This window comes from Lathyrus oleraceus, chromosome 6, assembly GCF_024323335.1.
Source record: "Lathyrus oleraceus cultivar Zhongwan6 chromosome 6, CAAS_Psat_ZW6_1.0, whole genome shotgun sequence".
Taxonomy (NCBI): domain Eukaryota; kingdom Viridiplantae; phylum Streptophyta; class Magnoliopsida; order Fabales; family Fabaceae; genus Lathyrus; species Lathyrus oleraceus.
The window spans coordinates 410,899,806-410,924,863 of NC_066584.1; the positions used below are offsets into that span (position 1 = coordinate 410,899,806).

The 25,058-nt window shown below is 34.1% G+C and overlaps 1 pseudogene; it reads left to right on the top strand.

The window, feature by feature from the left end:
• Nucleotides 1-13,426: 13,426 nt before the first annotated feature.
• On the top strand, nt 13,427-24,391 carry LOC127095944 (protein FAR-RED IMPAIRED RESPONSE 1-like; annotated as a pseudogene).
• Nucleotides 24,392-25,058: the final 667 nt, after the last annotated feature.

Genomic DNA, 25,058 nt, shown 5'->3' on the forward strand with positions numbered 1-25,058 from the left:
CAATGGGTTTGAGGACCAACCTGTATAATGATTTGATATTTTGATTTTAGAGAAGTGAAGTGCAAACAAATATTATGCAGATGGAAAGATTATTATTATTTATGTTTTTTTGTGATTACCATTTTTAGAAAAAATAAAAAGTAAAAATAAAACATCATAGATGTGGATGAATAAAATTGTATTTCATTAATGATAATAAGGAAAAATGCCCAACAATGTTCACTTCTTCCTTAGGCATAGGAGAAGTATTTTTCTCAAAAGTAATAAAAAACAAATTACTTAGAAAGGTGAATGACAGTAGGAACATCAATAGCAACCCAATTGTTGCAAGTCTAGCCATGCGTCACAAAGTTGTCACAAACTTCGTCTTCATCACCACTGTCTTAAATATTTGTAGTTGAGTGTTGATCATTCTCATGAATGAACCCTCCACTATGGAAAATTGGTTGCATAACCTTGACATTGGCGTTGAATGGCTCTGACTGAAATCCTAGCCCTGCCCTGTTCTTGTTCTCAGCGACTTCCACAACACGGCGCAATTTATCAATGTTGCCAGCCTGAATGGTCTCTTGTGCATCCTTTAAAGAAGACATGGGTGCCCCATCTTTCTTTAATTCATTAGCAATAGACAAAGCTTGGAACGGTGTTCCAACTTCCTCCTTAGCATCAAAATACGTGAAAGATGACAAATGGCTCACCAACAATGCCTTCTCTCCACCAACAACGACAAGCTTGTCGTTCTTCACAAATTTCAGCTTTTGGTGTAGAGTAGACGTCACAGATCCAACTTCGTGAATCCACGGCCTTCCCAACAAGCAGCTATAGGTCGGGTGAATATCCATTACTTTGAAAGTAATTTGGAAATCACTCGGACCTATCTTCACCGGAAGGTCCACTTCACCAATGACAGTTTTACGAGAACCGTCAAACGCTTTAACAACTACGCCGATGTACCTCATTAGGGCGCCTTGATAGAAGAGTCTTGATAAAGTTGACTTTGGCAATACATTCAACGATGAACCTGTATCAACCAGCACAATGGACATAGCATCCTCTTTACAATTCATCAAAATAAGCAGCGCTAAATTATGATTTCTGTCTTCCTCAGGAAGCTCTTCATCACAAAAACTCTAATTGTTACAAGAAGTGATGTTCACAACAATATGGTCAAATTGATCCACAATAACATCGTGTTCAACATAAGCTTGTTCCAACACTCTCTGCAATGCTTCTCTGTATGCCTCAGAATTCATCAATAATGATAGCACAAAGATTTTTGATGGCGTCTGAAGCAGCTGCTCCACAATGTTAAATTCACTCCTTTTAATCAATCGTAATACTTCATCATCATCGTTAGCCTTCAATTTGATGGATTCATCAGACTGACACTTTAGAGCACTAACTAGATTCACTGCAGGAACTTCTTCCTTCTTTCCCACAAAAACATCTTCCACAACCTTCAAAAACACTTGATTGAACACCCGACCACTACGGGTCACCTTCGCAATATCTGCAATATTTACCACTGAGTCTGCAACTGGTAGAGGAACCTCTTGACCATTTTCAATCATTGTGGCATTATACTGATATGGTACAGCTTTATCGGACGCATTGGGGACAGGGCCCGCTAACCGTATTACCAACGGTGATACTGATCTATTGACATTATTGTTGTTGCTTCTATCAAACTGAATGACTACCCGCTCAGAGGTCTTAAACACCGACACAATGACATTCACATCATTTCCCATATCCCTCGACTGTTGAATCTGGATTACATTCTTATCCATCAACTTCTGGATATCCCTTTTGACAACCATACACCCATGGGGGTTCACACTACAAATGACACAACCATCATGGTCATGTTCACAATCACTAATTAAACACAGAGGTCTATGCATTTCCACCAGAGATCTACGGATACGCCTCACATCAAAAACTCTGAAATTTCCTAGACATCCATCCACCATGTTGACAGAAGTGTTACCATGATCAGGCAACAGATTGGCTTTCACATTTGGCGCTCTGTCCTTGAAGGACACCATACCACGCTTCGCAAGCTTCTGAACTTCATATTTCAGTGGATAACAATTATTTATATCATGACCAGGGGCTCCCCGGTGAAAAGCATAATGAAGATCAGGTTTGAACCACCATGGTAGTGGCTCAGGAATTTGCGGGGGGTTTCTCGGCTGTATAAGATTCTTGAGTACCAGAGATGGGTACAATTCTGCATACTTCATAGGAATAGGGTCAAAGGAGACGTTCTTCCTCTCAAAATTTTGCTGATGATGATTGTTGTTGTTGTAGTTAGTTATTTGTTGTGGTTGTTGTTGATGTTGTTGTTGAATTGGAACTGATTGATTGTTGGAATTGTTAGAAAAAACCGGAACCACTGATGAAACTTGGTGTTGATGCTGACGGGATTGAGAATGTTTCCTTACAATAAGCCTCCTCTGCCTAGCTGTTGACACTATATTAGTTTCTCCTTCCTTCTTCTTAGAAAAACTCCTACCATACTTCTTGCTAGCTGACGCCTCATCTTTAGACAAACGTCCTTCACGGGCTCCTTCCTCTAGTCTCATCCCTATATTTACCATTTCGGTAAAATCATTTGGGGCACTTGCAATCATGCACTCGTAATAAAACGAACTAAGTGTCTTCAGGAATATCTTAGTCATCTCCTTCTCTTCAAGAGGTGGACTGATCTAAGCAGCTAATTTTCTCCATCTCTGAGCATATTCTTTAAATGTCTCCTTGTCCTTCTGAGACATAGACCTCAACTGGTCTCTATCTGGCACCATATCCATGTTGTACTTATACTGCTTGACAAAGGCCTCTCCCAAGTCATTGAAAGCATGAATGCTAGCACTGTCCAGGCCCATATACCACCTGAGGGCAAATCCAGTCAAACTATCCTGGAAATAGTGAATCAGCAACTGATCATTATCAGTTTGGGTAGACATTTTCTTGGCATACATAACAAGATGTCTCAATAGACAGGTATTCCCTTTGTATTTTTCAAAGTTTGGGACCTTGAATTTCATCGGGATCTTAACGTTGGGAACCAAACAGAGTTCAACAACACTCTTCCCAAACAAATCTTTCCCTCTCAGAGTATTCAATTCTTTGTGCAACTCAAGGAATTGATATTTCATCTCATCCATATTTTCATAGACATCTGGACCTTCAGACAGTTCAGAATGGTAGATAGTCTCCTCAACACGAGGCAGAGTATGAACGATGGAAGGAGGCACTGACATGATTGGGCTAGATGCAGGCAGAGAAACAAACATGGGCGCATACCCCTCTGGCACGAAATTTGGTGGCATTCCCCAAGGGAATCCAGCAGGCATAGCAGGAATGGGTTGACTGGTAGCTCTCACAGTTACAAACGGAGAAGCAGTCTCAGAAATGACAGTCCTCTGAGGAGGAGGAGTTGCAAGAGACGGTGACGGCTAGTTCTAAGCAGCAATGACTGACTCCATCAGCACCGTAAGTCTGGCGATCTCATCCTTCAGCTCTCTATTCTCTTGCTCTAGATGATCCATTCTCTTCAATCGATTAGCTCGAGCATTATAATGGTGAGTTAGCTTGGCCGATGCATAGAAGAAGAACTGATAAGACATCTGGCGGAAGAAACCTGTTATGCAAATGATGCATGTAATGCAATGTTTTTTATTCTTTGTAATTTCAAGGAATATATGAAGTCTTATTTGCAAATTTATATATTCAATTAATAATACTACTAATAATAATAATAGTTCAATGGACCGTAAAATCTCTTTTTAGTCATAGAATTGGAAAGATTACACTGAGTATAATTTCAGAAACCAAAGTATAAATACAAGATAAAAAGGAAACTATCATCCTAAGGATCCTTAGCAACGACATCAGATGATCTGGCTATGGGTGCATACTTCCTTCGGATGCGTCGAATCTCCGACTCAAAGGATGTCTTCATCTGAGCCTTCTCGAGGACAAGTTGATCAACAATCTTCTTCCAAGCACCGAAAGCTGGAGGTATGCTAGAGGAAAATAAATCCTTTGGCTCTCTCTGTCTCTTCACTACGCGGTATTCAATAATCTCAATAAGTGCATCCTTGTCTTTCGACTCAAGCTGCAACTCCTCATGCTTTCGGTTCAAAGCATGGAACCGCTCTTACCACATATCACTCTCTTGCTTCATCTTGGCAAGTGTGTGTTCCAACTCCTTTACATCTTGGTTAGGGAGAGTTGATGGCTTAGCCAAAACCATAGACATAGGTCTCTCACAGGCGTACGACATATTCAACTCCAAAGCTCTCTTCTTCACCCAAATAGTGTAAACTTCCAAAGCTACACAATTGCATGGACCAAGCTCGGATCTTACTTTCCTATGCACATTATGCCAAGCATTTATCATCCTCTTCTTCAAATGTTGGGGATCTTTACCCTCCTGATAGAAGATCTTTACCCTCCTGATAGAATAGACCTTCTAACGGAGTGTTATTAGGTTTATCTCTCAAGGGAACCCAAGTTGACGACGGGCCAAAGCAGGGTTGTAGTTGATTCCTCCTTGTTTACTAATGAGAGGCGCATTAGATAACTCACCACAACTATCAATAATGTCCAAGCTACCCAATGCAGAATCATACCAAACAATATCATCATTAGTGAGAGACATAAGTCTCTGAGACCACCGTAGACATTGCTTGTTCTCCAAAAAAGCAGGTGTATGAGGCAAGTATGAAATAAACCACTTATACAGAAGAGGAACACAACACACAATAGTCCCACCACCTTTAGAATTCCTCAAATGCAAAGAGAAATACATGTCCCCCAACAGAGTCGGAATAGGATTCCCAATCAAGAAGATTCTAATGGCGTTAACATCAACAAACCCGTCAATGTTAGGGAACTAGGCTAAACCATAAATGAGAAAAACAAAGATAGCTTCAAAAGCATCCAAGCTACCGACTTGAGCAAAAACAATAGCTCTACCAATGACAAACTCGGAAGTCAACCCAAGAATACCTCCTTTCTTCACCAAATGAGCATCAAACTCAGATTTCTTCATATGAAGAGCTTTGGATATGAAGTGAGATCTGGGAATCTCCTCTAATCCACTGAAAGGTACTTTGTTAGATACGGGTACATCCAAGAGATGGGCATATTCCTCTAACGTGGGCACAAGCTGATAGTCGGGAAAAGTGAAGCACCAATAAAGAGGGTTACAGAACTGAACCAAAACACTCAGAAGTCCTTCAACCACATCCGTAGATAATACAAATAAGAGCTTCCCATGACGTTGCTTGAAGTCCAAAAGGGATCTAGTACAAAGGATGACAACTTCCTTAGCTCTTTCAAATCAGGGCATCTGAAACTGTACTTCTTAGTGTTCCTTCGTCCAAAATCCATGGTCTGAAAATATTTGCAAATAAGACCTCAGTTTCCTTGAAATTTATTTTTCTATGATGGATGTTATCATGCGCATGTATGCATGAATGCAACAATCACACACAAGGGATCACACACAAGATAAAGACAAACAAAGTTCAAGGGATGGATCAAGTCATCATCAAGATCAATCATCCATTTTGGTGGATTATGGTTTTCACCTTATCAACACCCAAGTTCCATTGATATTGATAAGACTTGATCAGACCAACCGAGAATCAAAGGGTTTGTTGAGAGTCACGATCATGGAGTCAGGTTAAGAACCATCCAAAGGAGTGTACTAAGGGTAAAAACCTGTAGATCATGTTCTAAAAAGTTCCCAGAGTCTTAATCCCATCTATCAGATATTATAGGTTAGGGTGACTGACTCATCGGCCCATAATATTCTTAATTGAAACTTGTCTGAGTGTAGTATCGCGTAACAACTGTTATCAAGTCTACACTTGAACAGTCTCCGCACTACGTCCTAAATAGGCTAAGTTGGGTTAAATGTTCTACGGTCCTCGGCTTCTCGGACCATAAATCAGATAAAGTAATGCATATCCACAAATAACTTGTGTGGCATCAATAACTCTAAAGAGGTATCCACTGAGTAGATAGGTCTCAAGCCAACTTGTTAAGGACTACTCCACACAAGTTGAACATGATTATACCATCCTCATATCTTAATTGCACTCAAGTTCGGGTTATAACTTATCTCACCATTCAGAGATTACCATGCATAATAAACAGATTATATCACACAAATAATATATACAAATATATACACATAAAAAAGTAGGCTAAACCCACTGAGGACTACTCCCTAACAGAGTCTCCACTTAATTTCTGTAGCGGTAAATTCATGACCATCAAGCTATGGATAAACTTGACGTCAGCAAAAACAAAGTCGCCACCGCGCTTTTATTATTTCAAAAGGAAAAGGGAAAAGTACGAACAAAACCCAAAGATAAGAAGTTTTCAAATTAAAACTAATAAAATGCCAGAGATTACAGGTAAGGGGGTTGGTTACACAGAGGGAAGGTGTTAACACCCAAAGTGTCTTAGGTACTCCTAGGGAGCCCTTTTTTGTGTGCATATGTTTTTGGGTATAAATGATGTTTGATAAAATATAGAGTGTGTGGATGAGAAAAGAATTCATTGATTATATTTTTGTGTTTGACAAGACCTTCGGTCTTATGCATACGTACCAACATAAAAATGAGGGATCAAAACCCCATAGTTCGTGGTAAAAATTTCAAAGAAGTTGGTGAATTAATTTTAACAAAGGTTTAACAAGAAAAGGGCACAAAAAGGCCAAACATTTGGATGAGGTTGTTAGTTCTTTTTGTCTTTTGAAATTTAAGTCAATATGGTTAAGTTTATTTACAAATTTTATTTGAGAAAAAGTTTAAAAATTCAATGGCATAAGGCCAAAGTTTCTAATCCTTAAAACATGTTTAAGTTGGAAAACACAAGCAAAGAAATTTAAAAAGTGGGAGGATATGAAGAGACTATCCTAAGAAAAAATTTAAAAGTTAAGGCTTGAAAAGATCTGACCAATGGGATGCAATCCAGCAGACAAGAATGTCATATAGAAACTCATTTTCCTTTGGAATTTGATCTAGCAATAATAAATAAGTAATGAGAAATATCCAGACATCATAAAGATCAAGGCATCAAATAAAGATAGCCATATCCAAGCAAGCACTCCAATAGCTAACAATCTTTAGTGTCTTCCAATGTATCAGATGAAATATTCCTTGATCAACTCAGAACAAAACATCAGACATAGACCATAACAAAATAACAATTAAGCACAAAGACAAATTAGCAGATGAATCAAAGAGATCCAAGGTCTTGCATCAGATGAAAGTCACTGTCAAAGATAACTCATTCTCAGGTGTTGGCATCGGCCAAGTCCTTTAGCACAGGGAATGTTGCCTAGTTCTAAGTCCAAAAGTTCAGATCAAGTCCCAATAGTCCACCAAATGTTTTTTAGGGTTTTTATTGTTATTAGATGTTTTAGGGTCCTAAGACCACAGACAAAATCAAATCACACAAACAAATATATACAATCACAAGATATGGCTCAAATGAGCAAAGTGAAAATGACTTGAAACGTAAACAAGTTATATGAAATGTAAATGGCAGATGAATGGTAAATGACTGAAAATTAAATTGCATAAAGTAAATGACTTGAAAGTAAAAGCATAATGAATAAGAGTTAGTCAATGGTTAGTCAAATGTTAGTGTTGAGTTTTAATTGATTAAGTCATTCTTTGGAGAACACTCAACCATTCATTCACAAGTATGAATCCTTAAACCAAGACATCTTCCATGAGAAGGGCTCCAACTTAGATAATTCAACAAGTATGCCACTAGCTCTCATGAAAAGAAAAAAGGTCAAGTTTCCACACAATGCCATGAAGAATGGGAGACTTACAATCTCACTTACTAGAATGCTATGCCTTCTTGATCAAATTTAGCTCTATGTTAAGCAATCGTAATTGGACTTATGTAGAAGTCACAACTATCTGAGGTCGGGCAATAAAAATAAATGTGCTAATGCATGTTAGAGACTTGGTAAAAAGAACCAAACTCCTAAATCATACCACACATTAAAACAAAATGGGAAGGACCTATCTCAGTCAGACTTGTATTGATTCATCTGACACAAGGTCATTGATGAATCAATTAGCATTTAGACATTAGAGAAATCATTGGTCAAATAAGGGATTGGGAAAGAATAAGGATGAAGATGAAGAGGGAAGGGGAAATAGAAACACAAATTCATCATGAGAGGAATTTCATCTGATCAATATCATTCATTCATTTTGGGAGATGAAACGTACATTTCATCAATCCCCTAAATCCAATGGTTTTGATCAAACAAAAGTCAAATCAACCATGACCAAGGCCCAAGCAGAAATTCAAACATCACAAGACTATAAAAATGGCTCAACATAATTTTCCAGAAATTACTCAATTAAAAATCAATTTAAAAATGAATTAAAATGCATTTTAATTTGGTCAAAACCTCAAATCCCTTCAAAATACTAAATAAATGGCCAAGGGATTTATCCTAGGCCAAACAAGGTCAAAAGACCTTAGACAAAAAATTTAACAATTTTTAGAAAGGCAAAAGTATTTTTAAACAATTAAAAATATGCACAAAAACGTTTAATTCATGAAAAATATCAAAATTAATCCAAAAGATGATTTTAATTCAGAATATGGAAGAGAAAAACATTTAAAGATTTTTGGTGAAAGTCCCATATTTTTTGGATTAAAAATGGATTTATTATGAATTAAACAAAATAAGACTATTAAACAAAAAATCAGAAAATACAAAAAAAATAAGGGCCATCAGATCTCCCTCATTAATTGAGGTGCCAGATATGATGGCCAAGCACGCGCTTTCATCATGTTCTCCAGTCAACGCGTGTACACGCGTGGTAATCAGGAAGAAGGGCCAAGATTAAAACATGGATGTGAGATCAGATGGCCTGGGATGTTCCATCGCATCATTGGAGCCCTAGCTCCGACCATCTTCTCCGGTGGACCTCACCGGAATGGTCCACCACAAACCACCATCAAAATAAAAAGTAAGGACATGGTTTTAAAAGAAAAATGCTCAGAAGCTCGAATATGACCTCCATTTCATCCAATTCCAAGTATATTCAAAGATACATGGATTTGAAATTTGAGGTTCATGGTCTGGGTTGCTTCGATTTGACCTCAAATCAACTCAATTTTGTTGCCTACATTCGTAGGAATTTAGCCAACCAAAAATCAAAGAGAATGGTGAAGAATTGAGAGAGAATCGAAGGCTCAAAATTTCTGAAAAATCACCTTCGGGTTGCTTCAAATTGGCTTGATCTTGATCTGGATTTGCTTGATTCTTCCTCCTTTTGCTTGCAGTGACCAATTGAGATGAAAAAGGCAATGAATCCTTGGAGTTTGAACCTCAAAATAGAAGGTGAAGTTCAAACTCGATTTCTAAGAAATCCGTAAGGTATTTTATGGTATGAGGTTCTGAATCTCTTGGCAAAGCTTGGGCAATGTGTGTGTGTGTGTGTCATTTCTGAAGCAATGAGCTTGTTTAAATAGGCAATGGGATTCCTTTTTGCATCCTTTGAAAATTTGCCAAAATTAGTAACATTGGTGCATGGATGCATGGGCAATGATTTGGGCCCAATTCATGATGCAATTCAACTCCAATTCATTCACATTAAGTACTAAAACAATAACATGTAAGCATGCAATAGGAAATGGTTATTTGAATTCAAATTTTGCCAAAACAAACTCATGAAAGGAACCACGTGCAAGTCCCTCAATCTTGGTCCAAATGAGGTCATCTTTGAGTTTTTGGAAAGGTGACATCAAGGGAACAACTTTGATGTTTAACACTTTTCCATTTGGAGCATGGACCATGATAAATTTTGAGGTTTAAGTTTGAGAAATCAAACTTATTTGAAAATTTTCTAAGTACCAAGTCAAATGACCACTTCTTCCATCTTGAATAACTTTTGCTATGAGCTTCAAATGGAAAATGTGTCTTCATCAATGATGTATCTATTTCATACTTATTCAATTCAATCACAAATTTGACATCATTTGGATTTGGCATGAGGGAGTTATGCATTTTAGAAGTTGAGGAAAATTGGTTGTTCAATGGTAATGGCCCAAAATGACCTATAATGTTTCCTCTTGGCACATGCCCTTGCAAGTTGAATTTGACATTTATCAAAGAATATAAGTTGTATAAGACATATTGAAATTGATTATGAAACTTGGATGGTCTTCATATAATTAAAATTGAGCAAGTTATGGTCCTTCGAAGTTGACCTCATAACTAGGGCACAGACAAAATGACCTATAATCTTTCACCATAAACACTGACTTTCCAAGCAAAACTAGCTCTTGATGTCAACATTAAAGTTGTTTGAAATGTCATAAAGAGTAACTTTGATCTTGTAATCATTTTCATATGACAAATAGTGTAGGAGATAGGGTATAGGGAACCCTAGTTTTGACCAGATGACTTTCTCTGGTTAACCCCTTTGAATCAACTTGCGAACTTGAAGTTCTCTTGATATTTATGAGTCATGGAGGATCATATATGCATAATATAATGTACAATGAAGTATACATTAATATGTTTGACCAATTGTTTAAGGAACGTGTTAAGGAAGTCACACAAGATACCTAGATGAATTAGGGCTTCCAAGACAAACAAGCTTCAAACTCTTGATGAACTCTTGATTAAAATGATAAATGAAGCTCATGGGGATCCATATATTATGATTAGAACTAATGTGGACCATCTTTTGATTGATCTCTTTGCACTGGGAGTCTCAAACCCTAGATGTGAGCTTGATGAGGCATAGGTGGATGCACATACTACTTACAAAAGAAACAAAGCTATACATAGACATATTTTTTGTATTTTTGGTTAATAAAAAAATAAAAATAAAGTATGATACAATCAAATGTGCTTGGTGATCTCTCCCAATGCAAACCCAATTAATGAGGGGTAAGGAGGATACCAAGGTGTGATCCCAAAGCCAATGCAAATTATGAGATAGCATGAGGGATCTTAGGGTCAAAATTGGGATCTTACACTCACACACTTAATTTGGAATGTCAATTTATGGTAAACCTGAAACCATATTTCTTTTCTTCAGATCTCTGATGTCTTAGAAGTTGATATGGCAAAGTCTATAGTTCCATATCCATTCATCCTTTCTAGCTGCAGTTGCAAGGCACTTGTGCTCCATCACATTAAGTTCAATCCTGGAGGTTATATTATGAGATATAGGTGCCTTTAAGATTAACCTTCCAGTTGAAAACTCTCATCATCTTGTCTTGGATCGACACTTTGTAGTTCTTTTCGACCAACTGCCCTATGCAGAGCAAATTACTTTTTATGCTTGGTGTATACAATACATTAGAAATTACGTACCTCTTTCTATCTTTCCTCATAATCAGAACATTAGAAATACCTTCAGCTGCTAGAGTATTGTCATTTTCAAATTTAACCATGTTCTTCATTGAGGGTTTCATCTTGAAAAACTAATTTTTCCTACTAGTCATGTGTTATGAGCATCATGAGTCCAAGTACCATTGGTCCTGGAATATTTCTCCATCTCTTGTTGAGACCATCAGAAACATCTCTTCTTCTTCACACTTTGCAAACTTTGTACCATTATCTTGCTTTTTTTTTCCAGGACAATCACTAGAGTAATGATCATACTTATGACAATTGAAACAAAGAATGTGACTTTTGTCAGGTTTTCGACCACCACATCTTCCTCTACCTGCATCACCATCTCTTTGGTTGCTTTGGTATGAGGGCTTTCTCTGATTTGACCAACCTCCTTCTTGCTGATTTCGACCAATCGAATGTTGTAGCCTCTTCTACTTATATTGTCGAACAATTTTTCTTTACCTTTCTTTTCTCTTGCTGATTGTAGCTGCAAAGCCATATCATTATTCGACTTTCCTGCAGCTTTTTTAGCCATTCTTTGTTCATGAGATTCAAGTGTTCCTTTAAGCTCTTCCTTTGTCAATATTGACAAATCTTTTGACTCTTTTATGGCTACTACCATGTGGTCGAGCTTTGGAGTCAATGACCTCAAGATCTTTTAAACAACTGATATTGATATCAATGTTTCTCCACATACCTTGATTTGATTCATCGTTTTGTAACCCTAGTGAAAAAATCAGTTATGCTTTCATTATCTTCCATCTGAAGCAATTCATACATTCTTTTATGAGTTTGTAACCTCACTTCTTTCACCTTTTTTGCACCTCCAAACAATTTTTCCAGAATTTCCCATGCTTTTATTGTTGATTCAACATCACTAACCTTTTTGAAATTGTCTGCATCAACATATTGATGGATTATACAGAGAGCTTTATAATATTTCTTCATCAATTTTGTGTATGGAGTATTTTTTTCATTCGTCGTGTTTGATGCAAACGGTGTCACTCCCTCCTTCACAAGATCCCAAAGATCTTGATAGCAAAAGACAACATTTATCTGCTTGCACCAATTCTCATAATTTCGATTCTTCAGAATTGGAAGACTCGTCGGAAAATGTCCGTTCGAATGATTCATCATCATCGTGTTTTGCTTCCCACAAATTGCTTAGCCAGTGCTCTAGATACCAGATGTTAGAAATTCGTCAATTTTCCTTCAAGAAATTCACCAAAACCTGTGAAGAATTCCGAACCAAATCTTGATGAACAAGAAGCAATCACACCGATCAAATTCCCTCTTGTTCTTCACTCTTCGCTCGAGTGAATCAACCAACCTTGGTTGCACACTCTTCGCTCAAGTGAATCAACCAACCTTGGTTGCAAAAGTTTGTTAGGAGAAGACGCTACTTTAGGAGGAGCCCATTTTCCCCAAATAAAGGGAAGGATCAATTTCTTGGTCGTATGAGACGACAAGAACCAATAAAACGAACATGGTGGACACATAATAGATAAACGGCTTAAATGTACTTTTGATCCCTCTAGTTTGAGTGTTTTAAACTATTGGTCCCCCTATTACGAAATCAACGATTCTCATCCCTTAATTTTGATGACCTTTGAATTTTTGTGATCCTATCCACTTTTGCATACGTAGACGGATGATTAAGATTAAAAAATATTTTTTAATGAATTGTCATTTATGACTGAATAATTTATTATTTAATATTATTTTATAAAATAAATTAATAATTTTATTTAATTATTTTAGAAATTAATGAATTAAAGTTTATAAAAGAAAAATTTTGGGCCTATAGTCCATTCATTTTCAGTCTCACACTAATACATAAGGTTTATAAATACTCATTTTATTTGTGAACAAACCAATGTGGGACCTTATACATTTTTTTGTTCATAACATGTTCCAATGTTCATAACTTGTTTTTTCCTTCTTTGTCCCGATGTGGGATCTTTTTCTCTTACTTGTGTTGAGGGAAGTAAACGTCATTTACCACCATGGATGATGCCAAAAATTGGTGTTGCCACCCATCTAAGTAACTCTGGAAATGTTGCAAAAGCTAATTGTTCTATCGAAAATGGAGACATTAGTGTTGTCAATGCGGGGAAAATTGATCATAAGAAGGTAACATCGAAGAGGAAGTTAAATTCCAAAGAAAAATGTGAGGGTAAGGGAAAAATAAATTTAGATGAACGGAATGAAAGTGGTGATAATGTTAATGAAAAGAAGAAGAAGAAGAAGAAAAAAGGAAAAAAAAAGTAATATATCTAGGGATAAAGCTCCTAGACATTCTACTAAGGTTGTGATGGAGATTCTAGTTTCTTCCTATACCCACTTGAATATTTTTGTTGTATGTCTGCAGTATGTCAAAGATTACAAGGATAAGGAGACACGAGAAGCGGTAGGTAGACAGTGCAATCCAAAATGGCAATTACCGGCCACAAAAAAAGCAGCAAGTACTCTTGATTCTTCACGTGAGAATAAAAATCCATCTAGTTTGGAAAGGGAAGCTATATATGATTTTTCTCTAGAAAATGGTGAGGTAATTCCTACACGCACGTCTCAAATATACCATCTTGCTCAAAACATGTTGAACATGCTCTTGGATCCATTGGTGAGAACAACCTTTGAGAAGGAGGAGAACTGGAGAAGAGAAAAATTGTCTTAGATAGTTTAGGTATTACCCATGAGTTCACTAGACAAAGTCAAAATGAATATTGTTGGAGAAATGGTCTCATTGATAAAGAAAAGCTAGACTAAACATAGAAAAAAATGATGAACATTGGAATAAGTTATGAACAAGAAAATGCATAAGATCCCACATTGGTTTGGTTACAAATGAAATGAATGTTTATAAATCTCATTCATATTATTTTTATGTATTGGAGTGAAATTGAAAAGGAATGGACTATAGGCCCAAACTGTTTCTTCTATAAACTTGTTTAAATTATTAATTTATTTTATAAAAAAATATTAAAGGAGAAAGAAAGAGAAGAGAGAGAGATTGTTCTAGAACAATCTCTTCTATCAATTATTTTTTTCATGGACTGATTCATCTATGGTTCAGTGAATTAAAGATAAACTTAACTTGCATATTATTATTTAAAAATAATAACTGACCAAGTTTAAAAATAGTCTGAGCTTTGCATTAAAAAATTCTAAACAATAATGTTTTTGATAAAACCACACAATTTTGATTTCAAAACATATTTTTCTAAATCAAACAATTATCATAACTAGATTAAAAATGGGAAATGAAAATTTTAACAATGAGTATGTCTCATCCTTAAATATTATACCGATAGCCCCCATAATTAAAGATTTCTCCAACATAACGAAAAGGTTAAGTCCCGCGCACATACGGGAAATTTATGGATATGTATTAATTTCAAATAAAAAATGATAGATATCTTTGGCAGTTGGCACCCTTGCTCTTTTAAAAAAAAATCTTATTGCATATTTAGAGGAGCTTACACACCTCAATGAAATATCATAAATATCTATAAAACATAAAAATGCATTTTGGACGCACCAAAAATATTCACACCTCAGATTTGAAAAATTATTTTCGTAGTTGTTATGAAAGTAATCTCTGATTTTTTTTTTGTGTTTTCTCAAACTAGAAACTGATGTAGAATGAGAAGAACAACATAAATTAACATCAATCATTGTTATAACATATATAAAAAAAACGTAATATTACATAGATAATCGTTAACGTAAATCTAATATTATGTTTCAAAGTGATGGTTGAGGACATTTTAACATCTTTAGAATATCTTTGATCGATATTGCAACCTTGAAATCCACATCGGTCAGACCTTTTTTTTGTAATGGTAAGATGTACTCCACGTGATTGTTAAATCTTAATCCGTCTTCAGTTCAAATTTGATTAACTGTATCTTCCTTTCATTATCAATACTACTACAAATATTACAGTTTTTGACAACGCTTTCAGCTCACCCAACAAAAAGTCGAGTTATAATTCTTAGACGCGCCATTTTTTTTAATATCATTTATTCTCTCGGTTGTAATAGATAACCAAGGGGTAAATGCTTCATGATACATGCTTTAAATCCCACCAACTGCCAGTTTATGTTTTTATTTCTTTAAAAGTGACATCTTTTTTATTTAAAAATTAAATAATATACTCCTTTGGCTACTATAATAACTAAAGGATTTGATACCAAGATTTAAATATAAAAGAATTTGTTTACTGCCTAACTCATATATTACCGCTCCAAATTTGTAATCATCATTCTTTTGGATGGATTGTGAGATAGAAAAATCTTCAAGTTTTCTTATTTAATTAAGAAATCTATCAAGGTTGTGTGCTGTTGTTCTTCCATACACGCATTGAAGAAATTAATTTTACCAACCTTGAAACAAAACATTTTTTATTCTTGCAATATATCTCATATAATATAGTTGTTGTTCTTGTTGTTTCCACATCTTCCAAGGTCATAGTCATTTATTTGAATATTACATCACACGGAAATTAGTGAACGGTAAAAAATTAAAAAAGAAAATAATATATATATATATATATATATATATATATATATATATATATATATATTACTTTTAATTTTTTTACCATTCATCATTATTTTTGCAATATAAGTAATTTATTACCACGATGGATTTTTAATTGAGGAAAAAAGTACCTATTTTATTTCTTTTTTAATTTAAAAATAATATTTTTTACCTCGGTTTTTAGTAAGAACCGAAGGGAAAAGTAACTTAGATTTGTCTACAATAAATCATGGCGATACATTCATAAACTAACAACGTTCAAGATATTGTCAATACATCAATCCACAAGAAATCTTCTACATCCAATAAGAACGGGAACACCACAATTATAGATCTTGGACGCTATGTTGTGAGACTCCAACGTTGCCATAAAAACAATGAAACTTAAAGATTTTCAAAAAGATTTTTTGGTTGAATTGTAAGTGCAGTTAAAATTTTGATTTAAGATTAATGTTCTTACATAATCTCTTATCTTCTATCTAAATATTTATGTCATTTATCTAAGATTTTTTTAGTTTATATCAAAAACAAATACATACAAAAACGCTTTTAAACTCCTACTATTATAAATTATCTATTTATAATAGTGCTATCATAACCTTAAAAGCCTAATCTTTTATAGGTCCATCTTTAATAGCACTTTTAAAAGCGCTATTAAATATACCATGGCAATTACCAAGAATCAATAGCACTTTTTCTAAAACAACTATTATAGAAAACCTAATAACCAAATACAACTATGCTTTTAAATTAATTTTCATTAATCATTAATTAAGCAACATTGTAATAATGTAGTACATATCTAATAAATGTAATCATCTTTCTATTTCTATTTGATATATATATATATAAATATATATATATATATATATATAATATATATATAATATATATATATATATATATATATATATATTATATATATATATATATATATATATATATATATATATATATATATATATATATATATATATATATATATATATATATATATATATATATATATATATATATATATATATATGTATAAAAGAATGCTTAGAACGCATGAAATATGCATAAAATAAAACACAACTTTTTAGTACTTGAGCAAGGACAACAAGTGAACAAACATTTTAGATTAGCTGATATAAACCATGCGGAACGTCATAATAGCCATACCTGAAAATTTATAATTTATCCTTGATTAGTTAGTAATATAAAATTATATATCCTTGATGTAAAATGTAAATTTACTTAGAACAAATGTAAAATTATAAGTGATCAATAAAAAAATGTATACTACTATAAAACAAACTACGTAAAACTTGAAACTGAAAGACGCAAAAAATGCTAGACATAACATACCAACTATCCTATTAAAAACATGGAAACATCGAACAATATTCAACACTGATGTATGTGCTTCCAAACAGTGCCAATGAGGGAAATAACTTTGATGGTGTAAATTTTCATGGTTTTTGTGTTGGATGGCTTAGTAAAACCGTCTTGGTCATCAAGAATATGACATATCGCATGGATAATCTTCTTATCCAGGTTAAATGAGTAAAAATGAGGAAGAATCATTCAGGTTTGCTCTGGTCTAGAATTGATAGTACTGGTAAGAGTAGTAGTTAAACAATAATAGAGCATTCTTATTATTATCATGATTCACTTAATTACTGTTTTCAAGGAAAAGAAAAACTATATAGTATGGATTATGACTGAATGGACAAATTAATCTATCAAGAGTGAGACTAATATTGTTGGCCTGAAGATTGAGCTTTCATACTGCCAAATAAAGATGATAAGTCTGTAACTTTATGGAATAGATTCTGCCAACATAGCTCATAATTTTAATAGGACCTTCCTAGAGTTCTCGTCCCAAAATTGGAGGAAAAATTGGAGTGTGGTTCAATCAAAATGACTGAGGATGAGAGTCTTTGAGTTTGAAAGAGGGTGAGAAGATTCGGAACTTGATGATGGTGCGGTGAGAAAATGATAGCGTATGATTTATTTTATAAGAAAATATGAATAATAAAATAAAAATTAGCTTTTTTTTATTTGGAAGAACGTTAAATATAAAAAATGAACACGTGCCCTTTTTTTTGAAAGACAATAATATAGAAGCGCAATCAAATAATAGCACTTTCCATAGCGTTTATCATAAAGTGCTATTATATGTTTCTGTGTGAATCATTTAATAGCTCCCCAGTAGAAGCGCTATCAAACTAGGGTACTTATAATAGGTTTCATTCATAAAGTACTATTAAATATTTTTGTGTGAATTTTTTATTAACACTCCACTAAAAAGTGATATTAAATAGGTGTTATTATAGATCAAAATTGTAATAGTATCTATAAAATAAATTTAGTATTTGTTCTTCTCCAAGATTGATAATAATGATGATGAATCGTATTCGTAAAAAAATTATACTTGTAGATTGAAATCAGAACAATATAAAATAAAAATCTTTATATTTTAATAAAATAAAGGATATATATAATATATATATTATATATATATATATATATATATATATATATATATATATATATATATATATATATATATATATATATATAATATATATATATATATATATATATATATATATATATATATATATATAGAGAGAGAGAGAGAGAGAGAGAGAGAGAGAGAGAGAGAGAGAGAGAGAGAGAGAGAGAGAGAGAGAGAGAGAGAGAGAGAGAGAGAGAGAGAGAGAGAGGAGAGAGAGAGAGAGAGCGAGAGAGAGAGAGAGAGAGAAGAGAGAGAGAGGAGGAGAGAGAGAGAGAGAGAGAGAGATGAGAGAGAGAGAGAGATAGATAGATAGATAGATAGATAGATAGATAGATAGATAGATATCCCTTGGATATTATAAAAACCTAGAGGTAATACCTTGTTATCTTCAGCATATTCAAAGACTATGTTAGATTCTTGATTGCTTTCATCGATTTCTACATAAGCAACTTTTTCTTTTATATGATATTTATTCGACCTAGTCTTTTCATCTTTTGATCGTTCGACTTGTCTAACCCTATCTACTAACTGGGCCATGTCTCTTAGGTAATGGGCATCTAATTTATTTATAATAGAATAGTCTAAACCACCAGGATCCATTTCGACCAACTCATGTTCAAGCACTTGAGTGAAGCACCTTCAATGCATTATCCTAAACCTATTGAGATAATTGCCTATCGACTCGTCCAATTTCCGTCTCACGTTGGCTAATTCTTTTAGGCTGATCTTCGACTGGCCCGTGTAAAACTGCTCGTGGAACAACCTTTCTAATTGATTCCAATTACATATAAAATTTGGAGGTAAGGTGGTGAACCACGTGAAGGCATTCTTTGTTGATGAATTAGGGAAGTATTTCATCTTCAAATTTTCATTATTGGTCAAATCTCCTGCCTCTAACTGCTATCGATAAATATGTTCGACAATGGACTTATTAGTATCGCCTACAAACTTAGTGAACTTAGGGATTTTCCAACCCCTAAGAGTTCTGTTTACAACAGATACTCAGACAAGGCAAAAACGAAGTTTGGTATATGAATACCCACATTAAGGCTATTTTGGGCTAAGATCTTCTCGACCATATTGGCTATGTTATTTTCTCCCAAAATTTATTTTGTTGGATTCTTCTAATCACTTGGTCTGCATTCTGATTTCTATTTACTAATATCACCTCTAGGCCATTCTGACTTATGTCTGCTTCGACTACCCTGGGTATGGGTTACTCGACAAGTTAGGGCATAACCTATGGTTGTCCTTGACTATTAGGGAGACATTCATTGTTTGTAACTCTTGGGTTTTGAATTTCCCCAACTGCTTGGAATTGAGGGATTGGCTGAATAGGCCATTGAGGAGCACCAAAAAAATCAGCAATTCGACCCATTTGGTGCGCTAATTATTGGTAAGTGTGGTTTGTGTTTTGAATCAAAGGATTAAACACATTACCAATTTGTTGGGTTAACATATTCATCATATCACGGTTACTTTCATCCATTTTTTGCCTCACTGACATGAGGGAACTAGTGGTTAGGGGTGGCATAACTTAAGGGATATATCGTAACCCTCCTTGTGGTTGTGCCATTCGACTATGATTACTTATGGCAGATCTTGATGCTAAATATGGATTAAGAGGAAATACAATAGTCGTTGCATTATTTGCATATGTAGATACAGTAGTTTGTAGGCCTACCATCATTGCAGCTCACATGCCATAAGGGTATTCCTTACTGCCAGGGGTAACGTCAAACTTGGAAGAAAAGAAGGCATGAGGACTCCTATAAAGGTTTGTGTGACCTTAGGGGTAGTTGGAATACTCATTACTTATGGTGGTGGAACCACTGCTTGTGGTAATGTCAAAGAAACTGACGTTTGGCTTATAATATGAGTGGTTACTCCAACAGAAGTTGAAGTTCCTACACCACCAACCGTCGTTCCAATCGGACGTTCTTCAATATTTTGAGCAACATTTATGGGAAGAGAAGAATTTTTGGACGTGTCATTCCAACAAGATCTTTACCAATCCTCATACGCAAACAGACTCAGACATTGAAAACATTTTATGCATGAAGAACAAAACAAAAAATAAGAACGCAAAACACTCTTTGCAAAAATTTAAATTTCACACAAAAGGGTTCCACTGTGCATGCCAATTTGTTTGTTGGTATTTCTAGCAAATCAAATCACAAGTTTTCATTCATTTAAGGGATTAAACTAAAAAAATGCTGAACATTTTGTGCAAAAGATTTGAGAAAGTATGTTTGTGCATAGTATTTGATGTTTGAATGTAAAGAAATTATACCATAATTTCAATATGAACAATACAAAGTTGTTCGCAGATGTAAAATAAACAGAGAAAAACGATAAAAGCGAATAAATAAAGTGTTGCGATCAAAAACTTAAGAACATGGACGTAAATTCATACATGTTTCCTCATAAACTATTTTCTCTCTGTGACTTAGATACTCAAGTTCTATAGGAAATAGTGACAAAATTTGTGAACCATTATTACATGAATGAAATATTTTTATATACCACTCTCTATGTTCCACAATGAGTGACTCAGTTGATGATTTCACAGTTTAAGAAAAAAGAATAAATGAAAGAGGGAGAATGGTATTTTTACTAAAGTATCCCTTATCAAGTATTGGGAATGATAAAAGTAATATTATTTAGAGGGTGAAATTGGAAAAGATGAATTGGAAATTGAAATGGGTAATTCATTTTAGGACACTCTTTTATTCCAAATGGGTCACTCATTGTAGGACGGGGGGAGTACATTTTACTAACTGTCGAAAACAGTTACCACCCTAGAACTCGACATGTACCCCACTATATGGACTTATATTTTCTAATATTCTTCCACATGTTGGTCTTTGAAAACTACCTCTAAACTACTCTCTTTATGGAAAGTTATCTTCACGGCCTCTAACAATCCTTGTCGAGGAGTTTCTCTGTCGAACTTTGTAGTATGGTGTTGAAACATGATTGAATTGCTTAAATTTTAACTTATATATTTATTGCTTTCATTCATGTCAAATATGTCAAATCACTGCAAACATTTTCAAGATTATGGACATGTTTTGAAGAAATAGTGATCCAAATCTTGTGTATTTTTTCCTGAGATTCCTCCAAACCAGGCTTCGTGGGTTTCCAGGTCACCTAATTCCTGAACTCAAGAAAACATTAAGCCCCAAAAACACTTGGTAGGTGAAGGGAACTCACCATCTCAGTCAAAGTAATCAATATGTTGAATATTTGAAGCTAAGTAGTTTTATACTTAACAATGTCATACCTTTGCATCACACTTTCATGTCAGAAATTGTTAGACTAAAATTCGCAAGCTAACAATTAGTGAGCAAGGTGTTTGAATCTTCTAGAACATAATCACGAGTTAAGTCCAACTAAAGTACTACAATTTAGATGCAACAAGAATATGGAGTCTAGTATAAAAAGGAGGTTAGAACTTAATGATTAAACTGAGATTAACCTAAGTTGAAATTGTAGATGATTGATTGTTGAAGAAAATGAATATGAGAATGTTTCTTTTGGAGAAAAATAATGTAGAAAATATATCGACAAAGTAAGGAGGCTACGACTTAGAATGGGAGATGCTAAAGCAATTCAAAACTATTTTGTTAGAATGCAAAAGCAAAATAGTGAATTTTATTATGTAATAGATGTGGATTATAAAAGTCGTTTATGAGATGCATTTTGGGCAGATGCAAGATATAGAGTTGCATATGAATATTTTGGTGAAACTATTACTTTTGATTGTTGAATTGTAATTCCTTGTGTCGAGCAGGTTGCTCGACAGAAACAAGGAAGTGTTGAATCACCTAGTGTATTGAGTTGTATTAGCGTGTCGAAGTGTCGAGGCATGTTGCTTCACACAGGATTTCGACTTAGGCCTAATTTTAGTAGTTCTAACTATTTTGGGCTTTTATAGTTTTGGGTCTTGGCTTATTGGGCCTTAGCAAGTTAACCTAAATCTATAAATAGATGGAGTGACCATTATTCTTGTAATGAAGTGAATGTTGTATTCATAACATTGTATTCAACGAATTTTGTAGTTGTGAAGTGAATAAGAAGTTTTTCCATAGGTTGTGAGCAGAGAGAAACACTACAGAAAATTCTTCTTCTCTTTCATCATTCTTTCTTTTCTTTCTAAATTGTTCTTCTCTTTTCATTGTTATTGTGTGGGTGATAGCAATCTTGTTCATCAAGATTGATTGAAATTCTCTATAGATTGTGGTGGATTTCCAACATTGATACCACATATTTAACAAATAAATATGAAATGCCATTTTTCCTTTTTGTTGGAGTAAATCATCGTGGTCAATCAATTTTGTTACGTTGTCCTCTCTTATCGAACGAGGATACAAGAACTTTCACTTGGTTGTTTATAACATGGTTAGACTGTATGCATTGAGGAGCACCAAATGCCATAATTACTGATCAAGACAAAGCTATGAAAAAAGCAATTGAGGTTGTATTTCTGAAAACTCGTTATCAATGGTGCTTGTGGCATTTAATGAAAAAGGTTCCAGAAAAGTTTGGTAGACACTCTAATTATGAGACTATTAAAACGCTTATGCATGGTGTTATATAAGATTCTTTAAGCAAAAATGATTTCTTGGAGAGGTGGAAAATTTTGATTCAATCATGTGACTTACATGATAATGAATGATTGAAAGGGTTATATGATGAGCGACATCGTTGGGTTCTCGTGTATGTGAAATACACATTTTGGACTAGAATGTCAAGTACACAACAAAGTGAAAGTGTGATCTCATTTTTTGATGGATATGTAAACTCAAAGACATCATTGAAGCAATTTGTTGAACAATGTGATAATGCATTGAGAGATAAAATTGAAAAAGAAAACAAGGGTGTTTTTGGTTCATTTAATACAACTATTGTTTGTATAAGTCATTTTGGCTTTGAGTTACAATTTCAAAAGTCATTTATCAATGAAAAATTCAAAGAATTTCAAGTCGAAGTTGCTCGTATTGTAATTCTTGCTTTGAGATATTAGAGGGTTTGAAGTCATATTTTCTATTTCAGGGAGCAAGAAAGTATGTGGTAAACTTGAAGATATGGTATTCAAGATGTCCTTCAATGAAAAGGACTTTGAATTACAATGTACATGTTTCTTATTTAAGTTTAAGGAAAGTTTATGATGACACACTTTGTGTGCTTAAACTCACATGTAAAACAGAATCAGTGCCACCTTATTATATTTTGTCACGATGGAGAAAGGACAGAAAGAGGAGATATACATTAATTAAATGTGGTTTTGATCCTTCAACCGTAAATGTTGAATTGCAACCTATTAATAAATTTTGTGATGCCTTCTATGATTTTGTTGCTACAAGAGTAAATTATGAAGATGATGTATTGAAATTAATTAATTGGATCAAGGACTTGAAAAAAGATTTCATCGATAAAGAGGCAGTTTTTGTAATTATAGAAGAAGACACTTCAATTAAAAAAAAAACTCCAAATATCAACCTTAAAAAAAATTATAAAAGTCAAGAAGTGATATCGAAAATTGAAATTTTATTTTCTTTAATAAATAATAGATCTCAAATAGTTGGTAGAATTAACACACATGAAAACATTCAAGCTCCCTTTTATTTAAATAAGGACACCTTGATGGCAGGTATGTTTTGTTTTTTTTTTTCAATATGGGCAAATGTTAATATGAAATTAACAATTTCACAGAATAGGTGTTCTTTTTGTAGGCACATTATCGTTGGAAATACAAGCCTTAATGAAAAGGACATCAATTAACCACTATTCTTTTGAGATGTAAATTATATTTACTATCATTTGCTACTTGTTGAAAGAAGACCACTTTTGCTGTACTTTTTAAGAGACCACTTTTACTATAATTTGTATTTTTTTCTAGTTTTGATGTTGTTAATGTCTAAAAAATTATTATTATTCATAATGAAAATTGAATTGCAACAGTAGCCTCTCTGTTACTTGTTATTTGCACAAAGTTTTTATCTCCAATATACATTTTTTATGAGTACAAAAACAATATTTAAGTATTGTATACATCAATAGCCTCTCAGCTACTTTAGAATAGAATCCAAGTCATTTGAAGTGCAGCAGAAACTAGCCTCAAATAATGAAAAAAAAACTCCTTTTCTTTCTACAATGACTAAATTATGCGAATAGAAAAATAAAAATAAAACATTATTTTACATTTGAAGTTCACTCAAAAATTGCTTTTAAAATTTATTATGGAGCTAATGAAATTTGTAGTATTATATTTGTAAAGGACCTAGGGCGATGACTACAGGTCGTCCCATGTGAGTTGGCGACCATGTATCGCCCTCAAGGAGGTACCTCTCCCCTTAAGCTTCCATATCGCTCATTCATATAAAACGTAGGATAAGACGTTTATGGGGCAGGGAGAAGTCAATGCCAATAGCTGACTCACATCCTCCTTTGAAATAGGGATTCAATAGTCCATCATTTACTAGGTGAGCGGTGACCATTACCCAAAGAAACCTTATGCCCAAAGCCTTTATAAATACTTATCCACCAACGGGAGGAAGGGAGATAAATCTTAAGCCATCAGATCATGGG